Source organism: Xenopus tropicalis, chromosome 9 (assembly GCF_000004195.4).
Source record: "Xenopus tropicalis strain Nigerian chromosome 9, UCB_Xtro_10.0, whole genome shotgun sequence".
NCBI classification, from domain to species: Eukaryota; Metazoa; Chordata; class Amphibia; order Anura; family Pipidae; genus Xenopus; species Xenopus tropicalis.
Genome location: NC_030685.2, coordinates 77,546,200 through 77,559,498, shown reverse-complemented (window position 1 = coordinate 77,559,498; position 13,299 = coordinate 77,546,200). Strand labels below are relative to the sequence as shown.

At 42.3% G+C, this 13,299-nt stretch overlaps 2 long non-coding RNA genes across 2 annotated transcripts; both read right to left on the bottom strand.

Annotated features, from left to right (window-relative positions):
• Positions 1-6,712: 6,712 nt before the first annotated feature.
• Positions 6,713-8,887, bottom strand: LOC105948569. The gene is made up of 3 exons (XR_001172005.3): positions 8,834-8,887; positions 8,215-8,255; positions 6,713-7,760 (listed from the first exon to the last, which is right to left on the bottom strand). It is a non-coding gene; the product is annotated as an uncharacterized LOC105948569 (long non-coding RNA).
• An 851-nt stretch (positions 8,888-9,738) lies between these two features.
• Positions 9,739-11,510, bottom strand: LOC105948570. The gene is made up of 3 exons (XR_001172006.3): positions 10,893-11,510; positions 10,053-10,115; positions 9,739-9,827 (listed from the first exon to the last, which is right to left on the bottom strand). It is a non-coding gene; the product is annotated as an uncharacterized LOC105948570 (long non-coding RNA).
• Between the last annotated feature and the right edge of the window lie 1,789 nt (positions 11,511-13,299).

Here is a 13,299-nt window from a genome sequence, read left to right as displayed (position 1 = left end):
GGGAGAGATGGTGCCTATAGTAGCAGTGGGGGGATAATAGCCTCTGGGAAGGGACTGGGGCTGTGGGATAGCAGGTATAGTAGGGAGAGATGGTGCCTATAGTAGCAGTGGGATAATAGTCTCTGGGAAGGGACTGGGGCTGTGGGATAGCAGGTATAGTAGGGAGAGATGGTGCCTATAGTAGCAGTGGGGGGATAATAGCCTCTGGGAAGGAACTGGGGCTGTGGGATAGCAAGGTCTGTAATGCAGTTTCAAGTTGGCACAGGAAAGTCTTTCTGCTCTATCCAACTCGATTTCAGCACAGCAAATGCAGCCAGAGACACTGTGCAGGATTAGAAAAAACACAGGAGCATTCCGATTGGACAGTAGAGTGAAGTGGGCGGGGCTAAGGGGGTCAAACATTTCTTCAGAGACTGCAGATCTTGAAAGGAAAAAAAAAAAAAAAAACGGAGCTCTCTGCTGTGCACTGAGCATGTCTGTGTCCTGGACAATCTGTGTTCAGTGAGACAGGAAGCTGCACAGGCTTAGAGCAGGTGCTGCATTTACTGACAAGACTTTTCCATGTCAGAGCCAGATTAAGCAACAGCACGGTGAGTTCAGGAAATATGTTAAGGACTGTGTTAAGGCTAAGTTATTGAGCTCATGTTGTTTTTAGACTTTCCTTGTCCTTTAAAGTTAACTCAAAGGTGAACAACCCCTTTAAAGGTGATCACCTCCCACAAAGTCTGTCTTTTGATGCGTCTCTGCTTAGAAATAATGTAACAAAGTGAGCAGAGAAGTGTCTTTGGTCAGTTCTAAGCTCTGCAATTTCACAAGGCATTCCCTTTCTCAGAAAATTATATTTTTTAGTTACAGTTAGCCAAAATGACCAGCAGGTGGAGCTGTGGGTTCAGGTTCATTATATTAGCAGCGTAAAAACTACAAATATCTCGAAAACTACAATAGAGTTAATGGAAATTAAAAAAAGTGCTCAAAAGAGTTCCCAGGGTGATTTGATATTCAGTTGAGTGGTGTAACAACCAAGGAAGCAAACCCCGTGTCCATGGAGGGGTGGTCTGCTAGGGTCTGCGCTTCCTTAGTAGTGACCTGCATTTTTGTACCGAGGGGTCCCAGAAACATTTTTTTACGGGGGGGGGGGGGCCTAAAGTTACCCCCCTGGACATACCGCTTATAAGCTACTTACTGTTTAAGGCGTAAGAAGATTCTTTGGGAATCTTCCCCAGGGTGGGACTGGGCCACGGGGACACCGGGTAAAACCCCCCGGCGGCCCAGATCCGACCCTTTCCGGCATTCCCCCTGCCTTACCGTTCCTCCCCTGATGCATTAAATTTACATGCTCGGGGGAGGACGCTGGGTGGGGGGCCCTGCGGGGGGGTTAGGGGGCCCCTGGGGGGGTTAGGAGACACGGGTAGAGGGGGCACCTGCAAGGCCCCTGCACCCCCCAGTCCGACCCTGATCTTCCCTGTTGAACTCTTAGACACTATAAAAACAAATAGGAAACCACTCCAAAGTATACAGTATATAGAGCACATAGGAACTTTCCTTTTTTAAAAAAAAAAAATAATTTAGAATGTAATTAGAAATGAGATGAAATTAGCATTACAAATGAGCTGTTAATGTTTCGCTATTTCTGCCATAACATCATTAGGCGTAATTGGCCCCCTGAAAAAAATCGTTCATTTAGGAAATGTGTATTTCCGACTAAAGTGCATTCTATTTAGCGACCGCACTTTCTCGTGGTTGGAAATCCAAGACGCTTTGCCATTAACACAATTGCAATTCCGTGATCATTTTCTTTTTCATTAAGATCTCATTTTTCAGAATAAAAGCCTCTAATTCAGCAACATTTTATTATTAGGGGCCTTTTCTCTCTTCAAGGGGCCTTTGCTTTGAAGGGGGCTGCCCCTCCCATGTAAGAGGCACTAACCAGGATCTCAGCTTGTCCTGACAGCGAGGTAATAAGCCCTATTCTTCTAAAGGTTGCCATAAATGGGCTGATAAAATCTGCTGACTTGGTTCCTCCAAGTATGGGGCCCATATATCAATCCAATCAGACGAGGGGCACATCAGTATGTTGATGTGTTTCTGGTCTGATGGGACTCCATAGGCCCTAGTGGATGATCCATTCATTGGCTCTGGGGTCAATTAGTCCTAACCAAACAAACGGATCTGGCACTGTACCTGGTGGTTTACTCACTAGGACACTCTCAGGAGTCCTCTAACTGGACAACAAAGGCAGATCCATCAGGAACTTCTTGACTTCTTGTCATCGTTGGCTTCAGGCAGTGAATTAGGCAGCAGCTCAAACCCCCTAGTCTGGGTTGGGGCTCCACAACTTTCCTATTGATCAAGCTCGCCTTTGCTGCTTCCTAAATAGGCTTTCTGGTCCACCATATGGCACTGCTCTCCCAAAATGGAAACCTGCTTCTCCTGATCTGTGTCAGTCTTGTCCTCCTTGACTTTCCTATTGATCAAGCTCTTCTTTGTTGCTTCCTAAATAGTTTCGTCCTATTCCTATTGTTTCGTTGCCCGCGGCTATTATTTTGTCACGCGGCTATTGTTTCGTCGCCCGCGGCTATTATTTTGTCGCCCACGGCTATTGTTTTGTCGCCCGCGGCTATTATTTTGTCACGCGGCTATTGTTTCGTCGCCCGCGGCTATTATTTTGTCGCGCGGCTATTGTTTCGTCGCCCGGCTATTGTTTCGTGGCCCGCGGCTATTATTTCGTCGCGCGGCTATTGTTTTGTCGCGTGGCTATTGTTTCGTTGCGCGGCTATTGTTTCGTCGCGTGGCTATTGTTTCGTCGCCCGCGGCTATTGTTTCGTTGCCCGCGGCTATTGTTTCGTCGCCCGCGGCTATTGTTTCGTAGCCCGCGGCTATTGTTTCGTCGCCCGCCCATTGTTTCGTTGCCCGCGGCTATTGTTTTGACGCCCGCGACTATTCTTTTTTGACGCCAGCGACAATTTTTGGACGTGCTGCGAATTTTTTCATCCGTTTCGCGAAACAATCCGCCAATGGCGAAATGCGGAAATTCGCCGCGAATCCATGCCTTGCGAAACATTTCACCCATCACTACTGATGATGTGCAATTGCTTACACAATCCACTAAGATTCTACAGAGGATCTTGGGAGCATACATTGGCAGTGAACTTGTTGGTCATCTCCCCAGATCACTGCATTAGTGGGCGACCCTACTACCGTACTTTGCTTATGCATTAATGGAGTATTAATAGTGAACAAACTTAATGTTGGCTTGAGAAAGGTGTCACTGAATGAAATCTGATCTGTTGTTGGCTCCACCCACTTGGACCCACAGTTATATAGTAAAAACCACTGTGCAAAGTTTGGGGACCTGGAACTGCAGTTACCCAGTGACTAACTCTGCAAAGTTTAGGGACCCTGGGATTAATAGTTAAATAACGGCAGCAGTTTCAATTTAAACCAATAAAAGTCAATTGGTAAATTGTGATTGGCTGTTAGTGGCCCAACCACTACATATACCCAACCCTAAGCATATCCTACCCCCACCGGCTCCTGTCTCTCTCAGAGTGTTACCCCCAAGCATATCCTGACCCCACCGGCTCCTGTCTCTCTCAGAGTGTTACCCCCAAGCATATCCTGACCCCACCGGCTCCTGTCTCTCTCAGAGCGTTACCGCCAAGCATATCCTGACCCCACCGGCTCCTGTCTCTCTCAGAGTGTTACACCCAAGCATATCCTGACCCCACCGGCTCCTGTCTCTCTCAGAGTGTTACCCCCAAGCATATCCTGACCCCCACCGGTTCCTGTCTCTCTCAGAGTGTTACCCCCAAGCATATCCTGACCCCCACCGGTTCCTGTCTCTCTCAGAGTGTTACCCCCAAGCATATCCTGACCTCCACCGGTTCCTGTCTCTCTCAGAGTGTTACCCCCAAGCATATCCTGACCCCCACCGGTTCCTGTCTCTCTCAGAGTGTTACCCCCAAGCATATCCTGACCCCACCGGTTCCTGTCTCTCTCAGAGTGTTACCCCCAAGCATATCCTGCCCCCACCGGTTCCTGTCTCTCTCAGAGTGTTACCCCCAAGCATATCCTGACCCCCACCGGTTCCTGTCTCTCTCAGAGTGTTACCCCCAAGCATATCCTGACCCCCACCGGTTCCTGTCTCTCTCAGAGTGTTACCCCCAAGCATATCCTGACCCCACCGGTTCCTGTCTCTCTCAGAGCGTTACCCCCAAGCATATCCTACCCCCACCGGTTCCTGTCTCTCTCAGAGTGTTACCCCCAAGCATATCCTGCCCCCACCGGCTCCTGTCTCTCTCAGTGCGTTACCCCCAAGCATATCCTGACCCCACCGGCTCCTGTCTCTCTCAGAGTGTTACCCCCAAGCATATCCTGACCCCACCGGCTCCTGTCTCTCAGAGTGTTACCCCCAAGCATATCCTCACCCCACCGGCTCCTGTCTCTCTCAGAGTGTTACACCCAAGCATATCCTGACCCCACCGGTTCCTGTCTCTCAGAGTGTTACCCCCAAGCATATCCTCACCCCACCGGCTCCTGTCTCTCTCAGAGTGTTACCCCCAAGCATATCCTGACCCCACCGGCTCCTGTCTCTCAGAGTGTTACCCCCAAGCATATCCTCACCCCACCGGCTCCTGTCTCTCTCAGAGTGTTACCCCCAAGCATATCCTGACCCCACCGGCTCCTGTCTCCCTCAGAGTGTTACCCCCAAGCATATCCTCACCCCACCGGCTCCTGTCTCTCTCAGAGTGTTACCCCCAAGCATATCCTCACCCCACCGGTTCCTGTCTCTCTCAGAGTGTTACCCCCAAGCATATCCTGACCCCATTTTCGCATGCGGTATTTCTCGCGCTAGTTTTACCGCATACGTTCATTTCCGTGCTGAAAAGAATATGATCGCATGATTCACTATAACTTTTGCGCTCTAAATATCGCATTCGGCTATGCGAAAATTAACACCTACTACAGGCAGGCGAAAAATTATACAAAAGTACAGTAAATGATTTTTTGCAATAAAATATGGACTTACAGTGTTATTTATTCAAGTCTGTGTTTCCCCTAGAGTGACGCAGCCGCCAGTTTGCAGGGAAATGGTCATTTTTAATACAGTAATTTTCTGCAAGTATTGGCGTGTATGGCTAACATGGCGTGCGTTCATTTGCGCGACTATTTATATTTGGCTACAAGTGATGAAATGTTTCGCCAGGCATGGATTCGCAGCGAATTTTTGGACGTGCGTTGAATTTTTTTGCGGCGGATTTTTTCATGTGTTTCGCAAAACAATCCGCCAATGGCGAAACGCCTGAAAAAATTTGCCACGCAAAAATTCACCGCACATCCAAAAATTTATACAAGCGTCAAAAAATAATAGTCACAGCAACAATTTTTTTGCCCGCACAACATTTTTGCCGTTTCGTGGATCTTTCGAAAGATTTGCTAATTTTCACTAAAGAAACCAGAACACATTTGCTCATCACTAGTGGCTACTATTTATAAGCATCTACTATTTATATGTGGCTAATATTTATATGCTACCATTTATATGCGGCTAATATTTATATACACCATTTATATGCGGCGACAATTTTTATTCACTATTTCTAAGCTACTATTCATATGCGGTGACTATTCGCGGGCGTAATTTAGCACATGTACCAGCAAATACCGCATTGAAATAGTCTTCACGAGTTAAATAACGCATGCAATATCGCGCGTAAAAAAGCGCGAGTATGCTTATAGTGAATTGTGCGAAAAATCGGCAAAATTAAGACGCGGTAAAAATTTTAACTCACGCTATAAATAGCGCACGTTAAATCGCACTTTAGTGAATCGGGCCCACAGTCTCAATAAGCCCAAGTCAATATTCCGGCAAATGTGTCCGCTCTGGATAAGGCAATTTGCTGCAACCAAATAGACCATTTTGTTACAATTTACTTTTTTTGTGTATTTTCAAAGCAGAATATTTATTATTTTTCCTGAACCGGAAGGTTAGGTGTCGTCAGATAAGGGAACTTCATGAACCCCCTATGGTCAAATGGGGCTACAACATCATTGTTTGTTTCATCTCAATTATGGACCGACAGGGCTATTGGCTGTTCCTATTTGAATGTTTAATTTGCTCCATTTCTAACTTTCAGTTATAAAGAAATTTATAGAAGTATTTAAAGCTATTTTCCATTTTGCAGAGCACGTGATAAGCAGTGTCTTTTGTGTTACTTTGCTGCCATTAATGCAGGCCTGGTGGAGGGCCCCATACACGGGCAGATAAGGTGCCAACTCAGACTGAAGGGCCTGAATTGTTAGATTAAACCTGCACATAATGGGCCATCTAGATGCAAGCCTGGACTACTGCCCCTGACTACTGGCCTCCCACCTAACTCCCACCTCTGCCCACTTCAGTTTTAAAGGAGAATTAAATCTTCCCAAAGAAATGGTCTAGAAATCCTGCACCAGAGCTTCTGTACCAGAGTGAGGCCATCACTGCCCATTAGCAGGGAAGATCTGTGCCCCCAGTAGCCCCCCATCTTCTTTTATACTTATTCACTGCTCATGCTTTCTTTATTAATCTATTATACAGGCACCCAAAGGCCACTCTTTAAAGCTGCCCCCTAGGCACAGGGTCCCATGTTGTCAAGATAGACCGGGGTGGGTGGGCTCTGATCCAATTGGTTTATGTAGAAGGCAAGGGCCTATCATAATGACACTGGCATTTTTTGCAAGTTCGCTTATCTCTACTCAAGAGCAATGTGTATTATCACCATGTGTTTCAAAAACACCCTGTCAATTACATTCAATCTAAATAGAATATCCAATATATCAAAGGGAGGGAAAAATTGATCATGTTTATGCTACTTTATTATTATAGATTTTTATTTGTACATTTATCAAATCCCCCTCCCCCATTACATAAAACAATGAAGGAAAACTTCTTCCTTTTCTTTCCAAGAATAACTGAATTTACGTAGGAGTTTGGGGAAAGTTCCTAGAAAGTGATGTTTGGGTTCATTAGATCTTCTTTGTCCCCTTCCTCATTACTTTCTCAATGATAGTGATGAGCACAATATTTTGCCCATAGAAAAAGGGGAAAAAGTCTTGGCGAAAAAACCCCCATTGATTTCAATACGCTCCAAGAATTTTTGCCATTTCACACATTTTTCAGCAAGGCGTCATGTGACAGATTCGCTCATCACTGCTCAGTGCATTTTGATCAACATTACTCATGGGGACAATCAAAGAGCCACTGCCCACCCCAGATGCCCCAGTTATAACCCGCCCCCAGTCCCCTGCATAGGAGACTGATACCCCCGCTTCCCATTCGACTGAATAGGAAACGATCTGGGGCAGCAGTGGCTTTTGGATCACAGGCACAAGTAGCGGCATAGGAAATACCGAGGCCCCATATTCCTTCACTTCCTCAGCAGGAAGGATCATTTCCATTCATTTCTTCTCTGCTTTGCTCTCTTCTTTCTTTTTGTATTTCTTTTCATTTTGTTTCTTTGCCTTTTTCTTTGAGGTCATGTCAACAAGTGCCTTTCCTTGCTCAATATCTTTTTGTTTTAGCTCAGATTCCTTCTCTGGCTTTAACTGTGGCTCCTCAATGGTCTCAGGGTTACTTTCCTTTTCAACAAAGAAAGCACACCCTTACCGCCTCCAACACTGGCATCTCTTGAAGCTCCTCCTTTAGCTCAATCCTCTGTGGCTCAGGCGTCTCCTCTTGTGGCTCCTCAGCGCTCAGTGGTTAAGTTCAGCTTTACGTTCGTCTGCGTTTAAATAAACAGCCACAATTTTAGTTAAATCAAAGGATTCTTAAACATAAGGTTCAATAAACTGTTCCTAATAATTCAATAATAACCAATGCTGAGCTATTTATCTTTAGTGATGGGCGAAATGTTTCGCCAGGCATGGATTTGCAGCGAATTTCCACGTTTCGGCATTGGCGGATTGTTTCGCGAAATGGATGAAAAAATTTGTTGTGGAAAAATTCGCCGCACGTCCAAAAATTGTCACCGGCGTCAAAAAAGAATAGTTGCGGGTGTCAAAAGAATAGCCGAATTCATCATGTTAAATATGTGAGTAATTGTACATAACAGACTAGTATGGGGATATGGGGGCAGTTAGGTCATTATCACATATACATTCAATTAAAGCATTTATATTAAACTATGATTGAAAGTCAGACACAGTAATATGGATGGTTTTTGGGGAAATATTTACCAGTATTAAAGCTGTCGTCGGCTGTTCGCTGAGAGATTCCACTGCAATTAAAAAGAATAGTTTTACTGAATTGCTATATTGAGACTCATACACAGTAATATGGATACAATAGGATACATGCTAAAGGGATTACAGGGAGCATTATAAGAAATGTTTGTAAATTTCTTTTATTCTGATCTAATTATTTGTGTTTAGTTACCTAAATGCACATTTTTGGGTACATTATACCTGCTCGTGTCATGGGGGTCAAGTGAATACAATTGCCCTGTATCATTGCACTGCCCAGGGTAAATGACCCCTTTGTGTAACTATATATATAACTGAGATATGATTTACCAATACTATAACTCCCATTACATATTCATTCTATGATATGGAATAGAAAGGAACTTAAAGGTATTATAAGGCCAAAGACATTCTGTGCCCCCTACAGATGAATACATACAATTATATCATGTTATGCTGTCTCTCTATATAGGCTATGGGGCAAATCAGGGCAGTGCCTCTGCCTTCCCTATGCTACTCCCTGCCATTCCCATCCTGCCCCAATATATGTACATGTTATACTGGGAGGGAAAAAACACTTTCCTTCATACAGAAAACCCCACTTTTAACTTACATAATTGAATTTCGCCCTTTTCTACATCTTTTTCTTTTCTCTGAATCCTTTTCTTTATTTTCCTGTTAAAGGGGAGATAATAACAATAATAAGACAAATAAAACCCTGTGCTGGCTGAGAATTCTTACTACACATTATATATATATATATATATAGATAGATAGATAGATAGATAGATATATATACAGTATATGTATGTATCTATATATATATATATATATATATATATATATATATATATATATATATATATATATATATGTATATATCTATATATATATATATATAGATAGATAGATAGATAGATATATATACAGTATATGTATGTATCTATATATATATATATATATATATATATATATATATATATATATATATATATAGATATATATGTATATATCTATATATATATATATATAGATAGATAGATAGATAGATAGATATACATATCTAGTATATAGTATATATATACTACTTCTATACACAGAAGGTATAGGGATAAGCCAATGAAATATTTGTTTGTATGATTCAGCAGAATTAAACCAGTAAAAGCTCATTGTACATTGGTTGGTGTGTGATATTGGTGAAGGGAAAACTTTGTCTCAGTTACTGTATAAACCCAGTACAGAAGTACATTGGGCAATCGTCTTTATTGCATTACAGCAAGGTGTTTGGTGCTGATTTGAGATGCACTGACAGGCTGCAACAATGATACATAGGATGATAATATTATATATATATATTCTGTCTTTAATTTTCAGATCCATCCATGTAAATGTATATTACACAATATACTCACATGTGCTGATGGGATATATTTACTGTATATGCAGAGATATATGGAGTCAACTCTTGTTTCAGTTAAATATGGGATGGGACATGTTTATATTGCTGTTAAGAACTCACCGGAAACAACAGTATAAGGAAAATAAACCGATCAAAACCAGAATGAAACATATAGTAATGATGATCAATGTCCATTGGATTTGCTGAACTGCAGAAAGAGAGAGAATATTAGTGAATAAAACCCCAATAAGTCTATTTGCCCAGAAGGACAAGCTTGGGACATAGAGGGTGTAAATGGCAGAGCACTAAGCCTGGTTGGATGCTAAATCCCCCCCTGTAATAATATGGGGCAACATAACGCTGCCCCCCAGCCTGGGCTACAGCCTTCTCTGGGCACAGAACTAAACAACTCATATAGAAATAACTGACTTACGTGCATATCTGGCCTTCACAACAGATGCGACGAACTGAAGGAAACCATTTGCAGTTTCAGGTTCTGAATAAAAGAAGGAAAAGGTTTTTTGTTAAAAATCTTTCTTTAATACACCCCCATATACCAACAATGGGAAAATCCAGAGCTGTCACAAATCAAATACACAAAAAAAATGTCTGCTATTATCAGTATCAGTTGTTTTGCCACCAATTTGTATTTATGCTGTTTAGTTCTTATTGAGTACAAGGAACTGTTTTATTATTTCAGAGAAACAGGAAAACATGTTACAAAAAGCATTTGCATTATTTGCTTAGAATGGACTGTATGGGACATGGCTTTCCTGCAATTCGGAGCATTCTGGATATTGGGCTTACAGATAGGAGATCCCACCCCTGTAATAGATGGCTAATGCCTTCCGCAAAACTGAAAACTTTGCATATACAGGTATGGGACCTGTTATCCAGAATGCTGTGGTTTTCCAGATAAGGGATCTATCAGTAATTTGGATCTCCATACCTTGAGTAAAAAAATCATTAAACCATTAAATAAACCCAATAGGATTGTTTTTTCTCCAATAAGGATCCATTATAATTTAGTGGAGTACTGTTATTATTATTACAGGGAAGGAAATCATTTTTCAAAATTTAAATCATTTGCTTATAATGGAGTCTATGAGAGATAGCCAGTGATTCAGAACTTTCTGGATAACGGATTTCCGGTTAATGGATCCCATACCTGTATTACATTTTATAGAGAAATAATCAACACACAGGGCTTCCCAGTGCATATACAAAATAACATTTATGGTGACATCAATAAAAATCACTAAAGCCCCCTTACCTGCTTTTGGAATATCCATTGGATTTGCTTTCGCAAGTAAAAATAGAAAAAATAAAGTAAATATTGAGATAAAGCTCTGCAACATGTTGCTCCGCTCGCTCCCAACACGCAACTGAACTGGATTTCTGTTGCTCAACAGAAACTGATTCCCCAGCCATTGTGACATCACCAGCAGCTGCTGCAGTGACATCACGGCTAATGTAGTCCTGGGTCACAGACAGGGAAACTAAAGCTGCTTTTTAATCACAATCAGTAGAGCATTTACTGAATGTCTTGTTTTGGATAATGATTTCATTTCATTATTCAATGCTAAAAAAAAAACTTTATAGCGGTTCATTTATGATGAACTGTTTATATAGCAGTAGATTATTAAACTAATAAAGGGGTAGTCCACCTTAAAACCAAAAGACAGCGTGATACTGAGAGAATTTGCTATATTACAGTTTTGGTGGTTTTTATATATTTACTGGTATCTGGTTGCTAAGGCCGCATTATATAAGGCAGAATGGAAAATGAATACAAGAGGGCCTGAGCAAAAACATCAGTAACTAGTAGTGATGAGTGAATCTGTCCCGTTTTCCTTCGGCGAAAATGTTGCAAATCTTTCAAAAGATTCACGAAACGGTGAAAAATCCGTGAAATAATTGTCGCCCGCGACTATTCTTTTGATGCACGACTATTCTTTTCACACCCGGAACTATTCTTGCGACAATTTTTGGACGCGCAACTATTCTTTTGACGTCTGCTACTATTCTTGCGACAATTTTGGACGCACGACTATTCTTGCGACAATTTTTGACACATGACTATTCTTTTGACACCTGCGACTATTCTTGCGACAATTTTGGACGCACGACTATTCTTGTGACAATTTTGGACGCATGACTATTCTTGCGCCAATTTTTGGACGCACGACTATTCTTGCGACAATTTTGGACACATGACTATTCTTGCGACAATTTAGGACGCACGACTATTCTTGCGACAATTTTTGGACGCACGACTATTCTTGCGTCAATTTTAGACGCACGACTATTCTTCCGTCAATTTTTGGACGCACGACTATTCTTGCGACAATTTAGGACGTACGACTATTCTTGCGACAATTTAGGACGCACGACTATTCTTGTGACAATTTTGGACGTACAACTATTCTTGCGCCAATTTTGGACGCACGACTATTCTTGCGCCAATTTAGGACGCACGACTATTCTTGCGACAATTTTGGACGCACAACTATTCTTGCGACAATTTTGGACGCACGACCATTCTTGAGCCAATTTTGGACGCACGACTATTCTTGCGTCAATTTTTGGACGCACGACTATTCTTGTGACAATTTTTGGACACACGACTATTCTTTTGACGCCCGTGACTATTCTTGTGACAATTTTTGAACGCTCTGCGAATTTTTCCACAGTGATTTTTTCATCCGTTTCGCGAAACTATCCGCGAGATGCTGAAATTCGTTGCAAATCCATGCCTGGCGAAACATTTCGCCCATTACTAGTAACTAGAAAGGGAAGTTTGAGAACAAACTTCATGTTGGTTTGAAAAAGGTGTCACTGAATGAAATCTGATCTGTTGTTGGCTCCACCCACTTTTTCTAACCTTGGACCCACAGTTATATAGTAAAAACCACTGTGCAAAGTTTGGGGACCTGGAACTGCAGTTGCCCAGTGACTAACTCTGCAAAGTTTAGGGACCCTGGGATTAATAGTTAGAAAACGGCAGCAGTTTCAATTTAAACCAATAAAAGTCAATTGGTAAATTGTGATTGGCTGTTAGTGGCCCAACCCACATTTCCTATTTTTGAACTGCAGTCCCCCAGTGACCAACTTTGCAAAGTCTGGGGACTGGGGCATAAAAACTGTGGGACTGACAGCATTTTACACTTCATCATTGACAGTAAATAGGTGAAATGTGATGGTGCCCCCCCATTAAATAACAGTTCCCTCTCCCACAGCAGCAGCAGAGCTGTCTGTCCTACCGGGCAAGGAGATGAACCGTTTGAGGCACTGGCAGCTCATTTCCATATCCGTTATGGTGGTAGAGTCCGTTACAAACTTAGATTGTAAGCTCTATGGGGCAGGGACCTCCTTCCTACTGTGTCTCATACCACATGGCACTTACTCCCTGTATATTTATACTTATTTATTGTATTTATTTATTATAACACTTGTCCTCCCTATGTGTAATTGTGTATATTGTAAGACTGTACAGCGCTGCGTACCCTTGTGGCGCTTTATAAATAAAGTTATACATACATACATAAATACATACATAAATACATACATACATACAAACAGAGAAATATGTTCATTTATGCTTTGATTAAGAAACCCGAGGAACACACAGGGATTATATTGATGACACACACAACACTGTGCACTGAAAATGGCAACCC